The following is a 14,100-nucleotide window of genomic DNA, read 5'->3' on the forward strand; positions in this document are numbered from 1 at the left end:
GTGGGGTGAACAAAGAAAAGACAAACCAAAAAACAAAACAAAACAAAACAAAAAACAAGGAAAGAAAATCACTGCAAGTCGTAATAAAATCTGAAGGAAATAAATGAGAACCCAGACAGGACACCTGCCTGCAGAATGGCATGAACTCCGTGAGTGTCTGACTTACTCAACAATCACCAGGTGTGTGGCAAGGGATGCCTGAAGAGGCTGTGGAGATGGTCGTGGTCATGCTTCTTGTGTTCCTTCCTGGCACCGGGGACAGTTACCTAGAAATGCTTCAGAGAGGATCTGACCAGAGAATAGTCATTGGTGAGTTATTTGGGCAGACATCCATCTTATTTTAAAATCTCTCCTTTGCATTGAATCACTGGCCATTTCTCCTTCCAAGAAGTACCAAAAGCCTCCCCTTCCATCCCTTTGAGGATGTCAAAAATGTCCTAGCCCACATTTTTTTTCTTTTCCATTACAGTTTATTACAGGTATATTATTATTATTATATTATATATTATTATTATCTATTATATTATTACAGGTATATTATTGAATATAGTTCCTTGTGCTGTTCAGTAGAACCCTGTTGTTTATCCATTCCATACGTGTTAGTTTTCATCTGCTAACCCCAGACTCCCAATCCATCCCCCTTGGCAACCATGAGTCTGTTCTCTTATGTTTGTGAGTCTGCTTCTGCTTCACAGATAAGTTCATTTGCATTGTATTTGAGTTTGCACATAGAAGTGATATCATATGATGTTTGTCTTTCTCTGACTTACTTCACTTAGTACGATCATCTCTAGGTCCATCCATGGCGCCGCAAATGCCAGCCTAATCTTCAATGTCATCTCTTGGCTCCTTTTGCCTTCAGTTCACTTAGGACAATGGGTGCAAATGCACCCTCTTACAGATTGGGCAGGGCAGAGCCTCCCCACAAACAAATGCAGAGGGCTCCCCTCTCCTGGAGTTGAATCAAGGCAGTCAGGCAGTGAACACCTTCTGTGGACCTACCACGGCTGACACTGTCCGAAACTTATCTTCCAGTCCCTATGGGTTCTACTTTATGATGAAGAGAGGGCAGGGGGAGCCTTCCTGGGGTTGTCAGGCTGGACCCCAATATAAACGGACTCCTCATGTGCTGTGGGATCCCTCTGGTCGAGCCCCCCCGAATCTGTCTCCTCCCCCACACTCCACAAAGGTCCTCCTGCCATATACACAACTTGGAAATCTCCCTTCTTTCCTGGGAATCTCTTCCCTCTTACCTCACCCTGTCTAAGTATGTCCCGCCCACAACCTGTTCCCTTCAATACCTGCCTTGTGGCCCCACGTCCAGCGACTTGTCTGTTCTTTGTCCTTGGGTTCCTTGGAATACCTGTGGGCAGGTTTATGAATCAGCTTCCAAAGGTCAAGCCAGATCTGTGTAGAATTTGGAACAACTGCTATGACAAAACAAAATGTGAATCCAGAAAATGAGAAAACTTATAAACACACTCAACACAGCACCTGTCCCAGACAGAGAAGGGACAATAGAAAGTAGTTATCAGTCAAAAATAGATTGTCTGTGTATGTATAACTGAATTTCTTTGCTGAAACTAACACAACATTGTAAGTCAACTATACTTCAATTTGGAAAAACAAAATCATATTCCAGAAAAAAAAAAAAAAAAAGAGATTGTTTTAAACTCTGTATTTGCTCTTTTAGGGAGGAAACCAGTGAATATGGTCTGGAAGGGCACAGGGTGAACCCTCTCCCCCAGTTACGCAGTTCCCCCCGCTGGCAGCCACCGCAACGCAGGGCTTGTGCTTTTCCCACAGGTTCTGTGAAGAGCTTCTTAATAAGTGCGCTTCTCACTGTGAAGAACAAATTACAGAACCTGACTTCACAGTAACACATGGAAGCCATGTCTTTCCTCTCCTCCCTGTTCCAGCCCATCCTTGTTATCACCTACACATTTCCATGGCGTTATTCCATTCTGAAAAAGGAGGTGAAATCAAAGTGAAAAAAAGGTTTGAGGGAATGTAGACTCCAAACAGTGACCAAGGTGAGATGGCATCAAATTTGCCCCTTCAAAGCTCAGAGCCCAAAGCCAAATTTCTCTATAATGCAATCATTCCTTAATTGGTCACTAATGAAAAAGAATTTTAACATCTGATAGGATAATTACATACTGTAAATCTATTTACAGAAAAACTAAATGCTGCATTGCTAGCACACCAGGAGAGATTTATAGATAATATAAAGGTGGTGATATTATTTGTGAATTGCTTGCCTGCTTGCTTTTTCCTACTTTCTAAATATTCTTTAAGGGACTTCCCTGGTAGTCCAGTGGTTAAAGACATCACGCTGCCAATGCACAGGTTCAAGCCCTGGTTTGGGATACATACTTCGAGGCATGGCCAAAAAAATAACTAAAATAATATTTAAAAAATAAATATTCTTTAAAGAGGTCTTATAATAAAAATATCTATCCTTCATGATTTGGCCACCTGATGCCAAAGGCTGACTCATTGGAAAATACCCTAATGCTGAGAAAGATTGAAGGGAAAAGAGAAGAGGGTAACAGAGGATGAGATGATTAGATAGCATCACCCACTCAATAGACACGAGTTTGAGCAAACTCCGGGAGATAGTGATGGACTGGACACCTGACGTGCTGCAGTCCATGGGGTTGCAAAGAGTCAGACACGACTGAGTGACTGAACAACAACAACAAATTTGATTTAATTTTATCTGGCATTCCCTCTGTCATGTGTATTTAAATATTAATTACACTCCATTGAAGGAGGAAAAGTAATAAACTCTTTAACACAAACACATTGAACAAATGAAAACCTACACTGCTCTGGTCTGTTTATTTCTTGACAGCACCTACAGCATCACAGAAAGTGATGATTCTTTGCTCAGCTCAAGTGTTGAGGTCACCTAAGGATCTTTAGATAAATACAGAGGTTTAGGTCTTGCCCACAGAGATTCTGAGGCTCTATGGTATGGCCTAATTTGAGGTTTTTCCAAGCTTCCCAAGTAATTCTAACGTGAAAACCACTGACTTTAAAAAAAGGAAACAGGAATGAACCCCACTGAGAATTTATTAAAATAAAGCATCTTGGAGAGTATTTCTGTGAAGTACAGCCAATCTTGCTCAAATCAGGAGAAAAATAATATTCTGGTAGTTGAAGAAAGAAAAATACCCTAGAAATTTAAAAGTCTATTAGAAATAACCATGATCCTCCTTCCTCAGCATTTGCCTGGCATTTTACGTATATCACCTCTAACCTTCTTTAAGTGTTCTAAAAGTTAAACTGTGTGGTACCCATTTTATTTTTTTGGCTACACCACGCAGCTTGTGGGAACTTAGTTCCCTGACCGGGGAATCCCTGCTCACCTCCTTCCGAGGAGTCAGGCCCATCAATTTTTGCTTTACATACTTTAAATATTTCTGTTGTTCGGATATTTTTACGAAGAGCATGGGTTCTATTTGTGATGTATAATCTACAAAAGTTAATACTGAAGCAACCTTCACCAGCAGTTGGGACTCAAGTCCAGTTGAGGGTTCCCTCAAACTTTGTCCTCTTCACTGTCAGCTAGGAGTCCCAGTCCTGCCTTGGAGGCTTTTGGGGGGGATTCACACAAAATGAATAGTGTGTGTACTATACCTACATTATATTACCTATAATCATCATAAAAATCTATGCATTGCTTTGCCGTACAGCAGAAACTAACACAACATTGTAAGTCAGTTAGACTCCAATTAAAAAAAAAAAAATTAATCGACAAAAATCTATGCAGTTCTTTGCACTGAAAATATCTTTAAATTTCTTCCTTGTTTAAAAACCTGGCAGGCCACACACAGTAACTCCCATTTTTTGTGGATGGGGAACCAAGGTCCGACTCATTATTCAACAGATGTCCACACAGCTTCTTCGAAGATTCTGAATTCTGAATCTCCTGTCCTAGCACCAGCCCTCCTCCGACTCACACCCTGGGGAGGTTGGTGATTTCCCATTAAGTAACACCGGACAAAGATTAGATCATTTTAAAAGCTTATTTTCTCCTTTAACCATGAAGGGGGAGAAAAAAAAAAATCAAAATTCGTTAAAACAAAACAGCAACCATCTGTGTCCAGAGATGTCCGTGGAGAAAGTGGAGATAAACAAGCTGCTCTCCTGAGTCTCCTCTCAGCAGTTTGCTTCAGCTCACTCTTTAAAAGCTGCAGGGTGCCAGGCCCTGGGCTTTATCAGACCCTCACAGCTACCCCTGAGGTTCTACCAGGACTCATAGTGGGGGACCAAGAGCCCGTGGTGTGGTTTCCAAATGTCAGGGCGGGCCTGGTCACCAGTAGGTCCATGTTCTTGTTTTTAGCATAAGACAGAACAAATAAACTCTGTAGACTGCTTCATCCTCAATGGTATCGATGAGGGGGAAACAGCAGATCACAGAGACACACTTTAAACAAACAGGATGTTTGTGAGCCAGACGAAATTATATGAGCAGGACCAAGGGAGAAGAACCCGCTTTGGAGCACTTGTTGAAACCCTCCATTCAGTTCTCAGATAAGAACTCCAGGATTTAACTGGTGCCTCTGACATGGTGTAAAATACAGAGCACCTACTTCCTGGAGGAAGTTGACTATAAGTTGAAGGGAAAGGAAAGATTGATTTTCTCTCCACAGGAAGCAGGGAGATCCTCGTGGTCTCAGCAGCCCTTTCATTTGGACACGTAGCCATGAGACCAGGGTTCAGGCTGAGTTAATGAGCAGCGGCCACTCGGGAGAAAGTTCCAAGCAGGATGCAGAGGTGGGAGGAGAGGCAGGCTGGAGCGCACGTAGGGGCCGACCCATCCTGCTGGGCCTCTGACGACAAATGGGATTCGGGGCGTGGGCTGGGAAGTGGCACTGGTACAGAAGAGAGAACACACACGTGCTCTCGCGCTCTCTCTCTCTCTCTCTCTCTCTCTCACACACACACACACACACACACACACACACACACGCAGGGTGGGAACAGAAAACAAAACCCTGGGAAGTGCGATGAAAAAGAGCTAAGTCCCAACAGGAGCCTGATTAGAGAATGCTGAGATGCTGGCAAGCCAGACACATCCTTGGAGATCACCGAGGATGGCCCCGAAGTGAAGGGCCCAGTCAGCCTTCTGGTAAAGAGAGAGAAATAACTGGTGAAGGCAAAAGGTGTATAAAGACAGGAAAACGGCACATTAGAGAAATGGCTCCAGGCCTCAGGGCCAGCGCCCGGGGATTAGAGAGAATGAAGCCAGGGTTAGAATCAGGGGAAATGAGAGGGCGGCAGCTCCTATGGACCAAGCAGCACCCCAAAGGCATCCTTCAGCTATACCATCTCAATTTTCTCCATTGACTTGAGGTAGTTTCTAGAAAATTCTACCCTATGGAGAAGGAATTCCAAGGTTGTGAAAAATTAAGTACTGTAATAGGATCAGCCTACACAGTCAGGAAAGGAGGCAGAGATGGGACCTCACCTCACTGTGACCCGATGCCAAAGCCCCTTGCTCCATACCCTCCACCATGCTGTCAGTCAAGGCGGGGACAGACCTGGAACACCTTAAAAAAAAAAAAGAAACAGCCTGAGAAAGTTGAGAGCAATAGGAAGACTGACCCTCTTGAGGGCCCTGACATCTTAAGATGCGTGTCCTACGTGACACAGTGCCTGAGTAGGATCGTTTAATATTTGGGCATATTGTCTTTCTGGGTGTGGTGTGCTATTGTTACAGGCTGCACACCCAGACAACATTGCTGCTTACCTGGAAACTCCGGGCACCAGCATTTTAACTGCAAGAGTCAGAAGGGGTCCACCCTGTGCAGGTATCTTGCTGTAATAATAGCTGGCAGCAGTCTGTGACCCACGACTTCATGAAGATAACAAAAGTACAGAGAAAGCTTGAAGCCACATTAGGAAATGAGACTGACCCAGGTACTTCCAACTAATTTACAATTTTAGGCAGCAAACTGTATGTGATACAGAATGGAGTTTTGGCATAAACTCCCAAATTCTTCCCCCTAAGGGGTAAGAAAAACCCTTAGCCAGGGGCAGCTCACAGAAAATTCTGGTCCCGCCTGAAGTCCTCTGCATCTTGGGTTTTTAAATTCTGGTGATTCTCCTAAGCATATTCCACACTGGCCTTAGGTCTCTGCATGGGATTTGCTCAAATTTCAATTATACAGTAAACATTCAGTCATAATATTCCTAAGGAGGTATGTTCTCTGCTGTGGGTGCACCCAAATAACTGCTACTCTTTTAGTGCTGCTTTGCAGACGGGTTCTCTACCAGAAAATCTGCAAACTCATTGTTCTGGCCAGTGGCATAGGAATTCTGCCCAGTTGGTGTCAGGAGAGATTATGTCCAGCTTGTTTCAATGCGAAGGGTGACCTCTTTACTCAGGACCCTCCTCTGATCAAGCACAGGGATGCTGGGATACTTTGTGTGTAGTCCATCACAAATCTCTAGGTTCAGGAGGTTTCCTAATTAACTGTTTCATCCTCAGTGCTGTGGGGGCTGCACTACAATATGCTGCGAAAGGCAAATTGGTCTTAAAAGAAAACCATCCAGGTTTTGATAATAGGGGAACTAACTTAATTTGATTTCAATGTGGCCACTCAGATTTGATCCCTGGGTTGGGAAGATCCCCTGGAGGAGGAAATGGCAACCCACTCCAGTATTCTTGGCTGGAAAATCCCATGGACAGAGGAACCTGACAGGCTACAGTCCATGGGGTCACAAAACAGTAGGACACGACTTAGTGACAAAAAAAAACACAGCTTTTCATGTGCTAGGGTCTATGCCAGGAGCTTCACATGCATGCTTTCATTTAATCCTCAGATTATCTTTTCGAGGTGGGTGCTCTATGCCCATCTAACAGATGAGGAAACTGAGACTAAGAAATTTGCTGGTTTGTATGAGGTCAAGGTCACACAGCCACTGGGAGATTTATCTAGGATCTTTCTGTTTTTTTGTTGGTGGTAAAAAACATAACATAAAACTTACCATCCAAACTCTTTGTAAGGTAGTCGAGTAGCATTAACTCTATTCACAGATTGTGCAAAAAAATCTCTGTAATTTTTTCATCTCGCAAAACTGAAACTCTAGATCAGTTCTGGTAACCCACTTCAGTATTCTTGCCCCATTTCCCTTCCTTGCAGCCCCTGGAAACCACGAATCTACTTTCTATGAGTTTGACTGACTCTTTTGCAACCCCGTAGCTGTAAAGAGTAGCCCTCTTTCTGTTTTGTGAAGATACCACAAGAAGTTGGCAGTCTAAAACCTGGAAAAGGGTCCTCAACTATGCTGGCACCCTGATCTCAGACTTGAGAAATATACTTGTTTATAAGTCACCCAGTCTATGGTCATTCGCTCAGTCGTGTCCAACTTTTTGTGACCCCACAGACTGTAGTCCACCAGGCTCCACTAGTATCCTCTGTTCATGGGATTCTCCAGGTAAGAATACTGGAGTGGGTTGCCATCTTCCCAACTCAGGGATCAAGCCCACACCTCCTATGCTAGCAGCTGAGTTCTTTACCACTGAGCCACCCAGAAAGCCCTCAACTACTCTGGATACCTCTTATGAGTGGAATCACACCCAGTATTTTTCTTTTCGTGACTGGATACTTTCACTGGAATAATGTCCTCAAGATCCATCCATGTTGTAGCATGTGTCAAAATTTCCTTCCTTCTTAAGGCTTCATGATATGCCATTGTGTGTAGAGACCACATTTTCTTTACAGAGCTAGGATTTTAATCTGAGTTTGGGAGACTCCAAATTCCATGCCTCTTTCTTGTGCGTAAGCCATGTTCCTTTGTCAGTGCTTTAAAGAGAATTATAACTTTCACATTATACAAATGCGAGAAAAGTGAGCTAGTGGTGTCCTGGCTCTGTTCTCAGCATTGCAAGCTCAGAGACAGTGGCGGAAGGGCTGACAGACCCCTCGGAAGTGACTTACATACTTCTTGGGGAAGCACCCCATCCTTCTCATCACACAGGGCCCAGCCCTCTACTCCTCCCATCACCCCGCACTGCCCACAACTGCCTCCCACCACCCTCCAAACTCAGCACATGCCCTGGCCTCTGGTCTCCTGTAAGTTACGTACCAAGGTCTCCAGGACATCTTCAACAGAATATAAATAGCCCTGAGACTTCAGAGTCCCCACCCTTCCTCACGCAGCCTGCCCTGTTGCCCAGCTTCTCCATCCTCATCCTTGTGGGCTGTGCCAGTGTCCTCCTGCTTCTGCAAGCCTCTGGCTTTGGTCATTTCTGCCACCTCTCTGGTATTCATCACTCGCCAAGGACAGCAGCTTTCTCCTCTGCAGCCCAAACTTTTCCCTTCCCCAGAAGCCCATCCAGACCCCTCCTCCAGGCCCTGATGGCTCTGCACCTGCACCCTGGGTCTTTATATCCGCCCCCAGAACACTCCCACCCTCCCCTCCTCTCCCCCACCCCACCTTCAAGACTGGTCTTGAACCACCTATCACTGGTCTTCTCCACTATCATCTAATCAAGTCAAACTCAACATGGGCCTGCTCAGATCTTCCCCTCAGCTGCTCGTCCACCATCTTCACCTGACCCTCCCTGGTCAGCTTTGTTCGGTTCATGAGCATTTTCTGGCTCTGCCCCCACCCCTACCCCAATCCATTCACCTCACCTTCACCTCCAGCCTGTGGGCAGGCACTTAAGCCACCGTGGTCCTGGGCCGCCTCTCTCGTCCAAGCATCAACCCTGCCTTCTTCTCCCTCCCTCTCCTAGGTTGCAATTTGTGACCCAGATTCACTCCACCCCATTATCTTATCATTTCTGACCTTTCTCAGGTTTTGATATAATTAACCTGTGTCTTTATAAATATTTTAATAAACTATATATGGATTTCTCTTTCTTTTTACCTAAGTTCCCTTGAGCATGAACTAGTCCGGTTCTTCAGACTCCCAAGTGGCTCCATTGCCCTCACAGCATGTATTATACCATAAATAAATTATGCCATAAATAAATCAGGGCCAAGGAGAGGCAAGGTAACATCACACTGCTTTTCCAGCTAGGATGAGTCCAGTGGAGTCAGGGATGGGAAGGACAAGACTCAGAGGCAGTGGAGCCAGGGTCCAGAGGCTGATGAGTGCCTGAGAAGAGGGTGGAATCTTCTAGCAAAACGAGCTCTGATGGTGATCCCTGAGAAGTTTCGGGGGTGTCTCTGTTCAGGTTTGGTGCCGAAGCACGAGGAAGGGCTCCTCAGGCACTCGGCTAGAGCAGGATGCTGAGGGAGACTACCCTCCCAGCTACACCCACCCCCCAGGCTGGATGCACAGAGACCCCAAGGAAAGGGAAGCCATAGGAAGGACACCACAGTCTGGTGGGAGCCTCACTGCTGCCTGGGACCGAGGGCCACACTCTGGACCAGGGGGCGAGTGCCTGCTCATTGGAGGCCAAAGACACCACGGAACAGATGCAATCTGCTCTTGCTCCCCACCCTGTCACAGACATAAAATTAGCTGGAGCCAGCCTTCACTATCAGGAGGAAACAGGGTTGAATTGCTGAGCAGGCTCGCTGGCAGGCTGTGGAACCCTCTCTGTACAATGATGTGCCCATAAGCAGCCTGTAGAAACAGGCGGCTTTTCCATTAGGCCCTCTGGGAGGGCAGGGGCTTTGGAGGTGACATAGTGGGGCCTGTCCCTTCAGTGACATTGACCCAGACCCGGGCAGGAGCAGGAATGTGGCCAGCAGGAGGGGGCCCAGCACAGGCACCCACTCCCCTGCACCCTCCCCCGCCAGGCATTCCATCACTGGTCACTGGTGCCCAGCACTGCTCTCCCATGAAAGCAGGAGACACCACACTGAGGGTTAGAAGAACAGGCAAACTGCGTTAATATGACAGCACTGGCTTTAATGACAGGACTTACTAATTCCCCACATCATGCCAACATCAGGATATGCAGAGCTGAAAGAAACTATTTAACACAAAAATCTAGGTGGGGCAGAGGGGCTGAGGGGGTGGGCAGGTCCTTGCCAGACCCCGTGTCGGGGTGACTCAGGGTCAGAGATCGGGCACCAGGAGCTCGCATCCTGCTAGGTGCACAAGTGGGGCACCTAGCCGGGCATCCACGGAGCTAAAGGGTTAAACTTCAGGCAGTCCTCATTCAAACAACATTCGTTTTACCTTTCACAGGACAGGTGTTTCCCTCCCCAAATCATACCCATTCCCATAATCACCTAGCACTTCTTCACAGTTACGGAGAAGTGAATGCAACTTGTTCTTACCTTTTTCTGAGTACAGTCCTCTCCCCAGTCCCCCTCAGCTTCTGAGCTAAGAGTTGAAGATGCTGGTGTCAAATGACAGAATCACATATCATCATTCTGCAGTGACTGAAGATTCATTGTCCACATGTGATGCTACGTTTCCCCCACAGAATCAAATGAGAAATGTATTCAAAATCATATTATTAATATGAGTAATCTCATAAGCTCATTATGAGTACATTTATTCCAAGTGATAAGTGAAAGTGGATACCTCTTTATATGGTGTCTAGACAAGCATGCCTGATGTTTCAGAAGCACTTGTTGAATGAAAAGTGTCTCAGTGATTGTAGCTAAATGTCTCCTTCAATGCCATTGGCTAGAATAAGCTGAAAATTATTCTGTTAATCATACCTGTCATTTATAATCCAAGCTATTGCTGTTTTTACACTATAAGACAAACATTATCAAGTCTGTGAACCTAGTTTAACCTGTCAAATTGTTTCTGGCTAGCTTTTAGCAGTGGGGGTGGGGGTTGCAGAGGAAACGGGCAGGTGATAGAGATGCCTGGGGCTTTGGCTTTGGGGAGACCGTCTGCCTGGGCTTATGTCCAAATTATCGTTCAGTCGCTCAGTCATATCTCAGTCCATGACTCTTCGACCCCATGGACTGTAGCACACCAGATTTGCCTGTCCTGCACCATCTCCTGAAGTTGGCTCAGACTCATGTCCATCAAGTCAGTGATGCCATCCAACCATCTCATCCTAGGTCTCCCCCTTCTCCTCCTGCCCTCAATCTTTCCCAGCATCAAGGTCTTTTCCAATGAGTCAGCTCTTCAAGTGAGGTGGCCAAAGGATTGGAGCTTCAGCATCAGTCCTTCCAGTGAATATTCAGGGTTAATGTAAGTATGTCCAAGTAAAGAGCCATAAGTAAAATCTTGAGTTGTCCAGCCCAGGGAGCAAGGAAAGGGCCTGAGGTCGGTGGTGCTATGGACTGAGGCAGGCAGCTGAGGATGGGCAGCCAAGTTGGAGGCCTGTAGTCCTTCCTGCTCACAAACCCCCAGGTCATGACACTTACACAGGTGAGGGTAGCTGGCACCACTTCCTCGAGTGGAATGCAAGGACAGCTAAGTTCTCTGGTGATTTTGTTCAAGGGAGAGTCAAAGGTGACAGAGCTAATAATGACCATGTGACTAAGGATCATAGGAGGAAGGCATGATGGACCCTGACAGAGACTGACCACTTGTGACCCAACCCCCACCTCCATATGTTGAAACCTAATCCCCAAGATGATGGTATGAGGAGGTGGGGCCTTTGGGAGGTGATTAGGTCTTGAGGGTATGGCAACCCACTTCAATTTTCTTGCCTGGAGAATCCCCATGGATAGAGGAGCCTCGTGGGCTATGATCCATAGGATTGCAAAAAGTAGGACACAACTGAAGTGACTTAGCATGCACACATATGGGTCATGAGGAGGGACCCCTCCTAAACAAGATTCATGTCCTTATAAAAGAGACCCTGGAGAGCCCTCTTGCCTTCCACCATGTGAGGACACAGCAAAAAGGTGCCAGCTATGAACCAGGAAGTGGACTCTCACCAGACACTGAATCAGATGGAGCCTTGATCTTGGACTTCTCGGCCTCTAGCACTGGGAGAAAGAAACGTCTATTGTTTATAAGCCATCTAGCCAATGGTAGTTGTGATAGCAGCCTGAATGGGTAAGACAACCCCTTTCACAGGTAAAAAGGTCTTTGTGTGTGGTGGGTAAAGATGGAAGTGGCAGCTGAACCCTTCAGTACATACCCTTGCTCTGTTTTATTTATAATAAATAAATAAATGAGCACTGGATACTGACTGTGCACCAGGCACTCTTCTAAATGCTTGGCTCAGGCTAACATGTTTATTCGTGATGACCCTGAACCTGGTCACTCGCCCGCGGAGGTGAAGCTGGGCTGTGGATGCTTTACAGCCGGGCCAGCCTGTGCCCAGGCCCTGCGTGGCACTGTGCTGAGGGTCAGCAGTGCCGGGTTGCAGCGTGCTTCTCGCCCTCTGGCTCTAATCACCTCTGTAACCACCTGACTATCTGTTTACTCCTTCAGCACCATGTCCTCCAAGATGGCCAAGACTAGCTGTGTGACACTCCCCACCGTCTCCAGGACCAAACATGATACCTGGCACATTGTAGGCCTTAGAAAACAAATGGCTGGCTTCAAGGATCTGTTCTATTCATCTGTCATATACGTGGAACTGAGCTGAAAACGGGAACAGTCTTAGAATTCATCTTGTTTGGTTGAAATGAATACATTCCAAGTATATGAGACATTTTTAAAGTCTAAAATCATCTAAAAACTCGGGTTTTGCAAAACAGCAATATGAGATATCATCTATTAAAAATGTACTCTTTTCTAGGTAGTTATGTTAAGTATGTGGCATGCACTTTCTCATTTAATTCTTATCACAACTCCATAAAGTAGATACTATGTCTATTTTTCTTTTTGTTGCCATTTCAAAATTTAAAATTGTGGTCTGTACTAGAATTGGGTTCACTGTAACTGGGTTAATTGGTTCAGGACACATTGTCGTTCCAGGCTTGGCGCTCTTCTGCTCATCTTTTATTCATTTATTCATATTTTAAATAACAAAATAAACTTGCCAATGAACCTACCACCCAACCCAAGAACCAAAACATGAACTGTAACTTGTGTCCCTCTCTGTGCTCCTCCCAATCCATTCTCTTGCCTGCCCCACACACAACCCCACTATCCCGATTTTTGCATTTCCTTGTTTTTTTCCATTGTACGCCTAAATGCTTGATTGCTCAGCTTTCCTTAGATTTGGACTTGATGCAAAGGGTGGCAGGCTTTTGTTCACCAAGCATCACATTCCTTAGGTTCATCCATGCTTTCACAAGTGGCTGAGCTTCATTCATTTTCCTGGCTGTGTGATTTTTTTCCATACATACTTCCGTTGACTGGCATTTCTGTTGCTTTTCCTTTCTTTGCTTTTATGAAGGGGTGTTTCTCTCGGGTATGATGTCGATTTTACAGAGGAAGAAGTGGAGGCACAGAGAAGTTAAAGAACTCACCAAAGACCTCCCAGCCAGTAAGTGGCTGAATCAATATCTGAACCTAGATCTTTAGCTCTAAAGCATGTTCTACAGCTTCTATCGGCCTTCCCACGAGAAAGATAACAGGAGGTAAAGGGTACATTTTCCTTCCTCATTTTACCCCACCCTCACTTTGTCTATAGGAGAAGAAAAACTTGTATGTTGACTTAATTAGCCTTTCAAATAAAATCACTTACCCTCTTAAATCCAGCAGTTATCCACTCCTCCCCATTTCAAAAAAAATTGTTGGGTACAATATTTATCTCAGAGATGACATGTCCAAATAGTTTGGCTTTACACCTTACAATCCCTTTAGCTCTTGGTTTGGGGCCTAAATTCCCTTTACGACAGAATCAATTGCACGTGCCTGTATGTATTGTGTGTGTGTGTTTTTTTTTCCCATCAGAAGTTTTAAAGAAGAAAATGGTGGGAAAATAAAGTAAAATGTTCACTTCTACAGTCTGCTGTTATGTGTCTAGAGGCACCTCTTCAGGTTAAAAATAGGTTTTACATGGCAGACAGCTCAGTAAAATAAAAGTTGATCATATAAACTACAGACCACAATTTTAAAACACAAATGATTTTGCTTCCGGTGAAGAAATTTTCCAAAGAGAATGCTTAGTTATTTGGAATTTAGAAAAAAAAAAAAAGGAATGAATACAATATGTTTGCATTTATCCAGTTTGCTCTTTGAAAAAAATAGACGCTGCTGTACTTCGGACACTGAACAAGGTAAACCTTGACTTGGTGGAAATGTTACCTG

The sequence above is a fragment of the Bison bison genome, unplaced genomic scaffold (genome assembly GCF_000754665.1).
Source record: "Bison bison bison isolate TAMUID 2011002044 unplaced genomic scaffold, Bison_UMD1.0 scf7180017864299, whole genome shotgun sequence".
NCBI classification, from domain to species: Eukaryota; Metazoa; Chordata; class Mammalia; order Artiodactyla; family Bovidae; genus Bison; species Bison bison.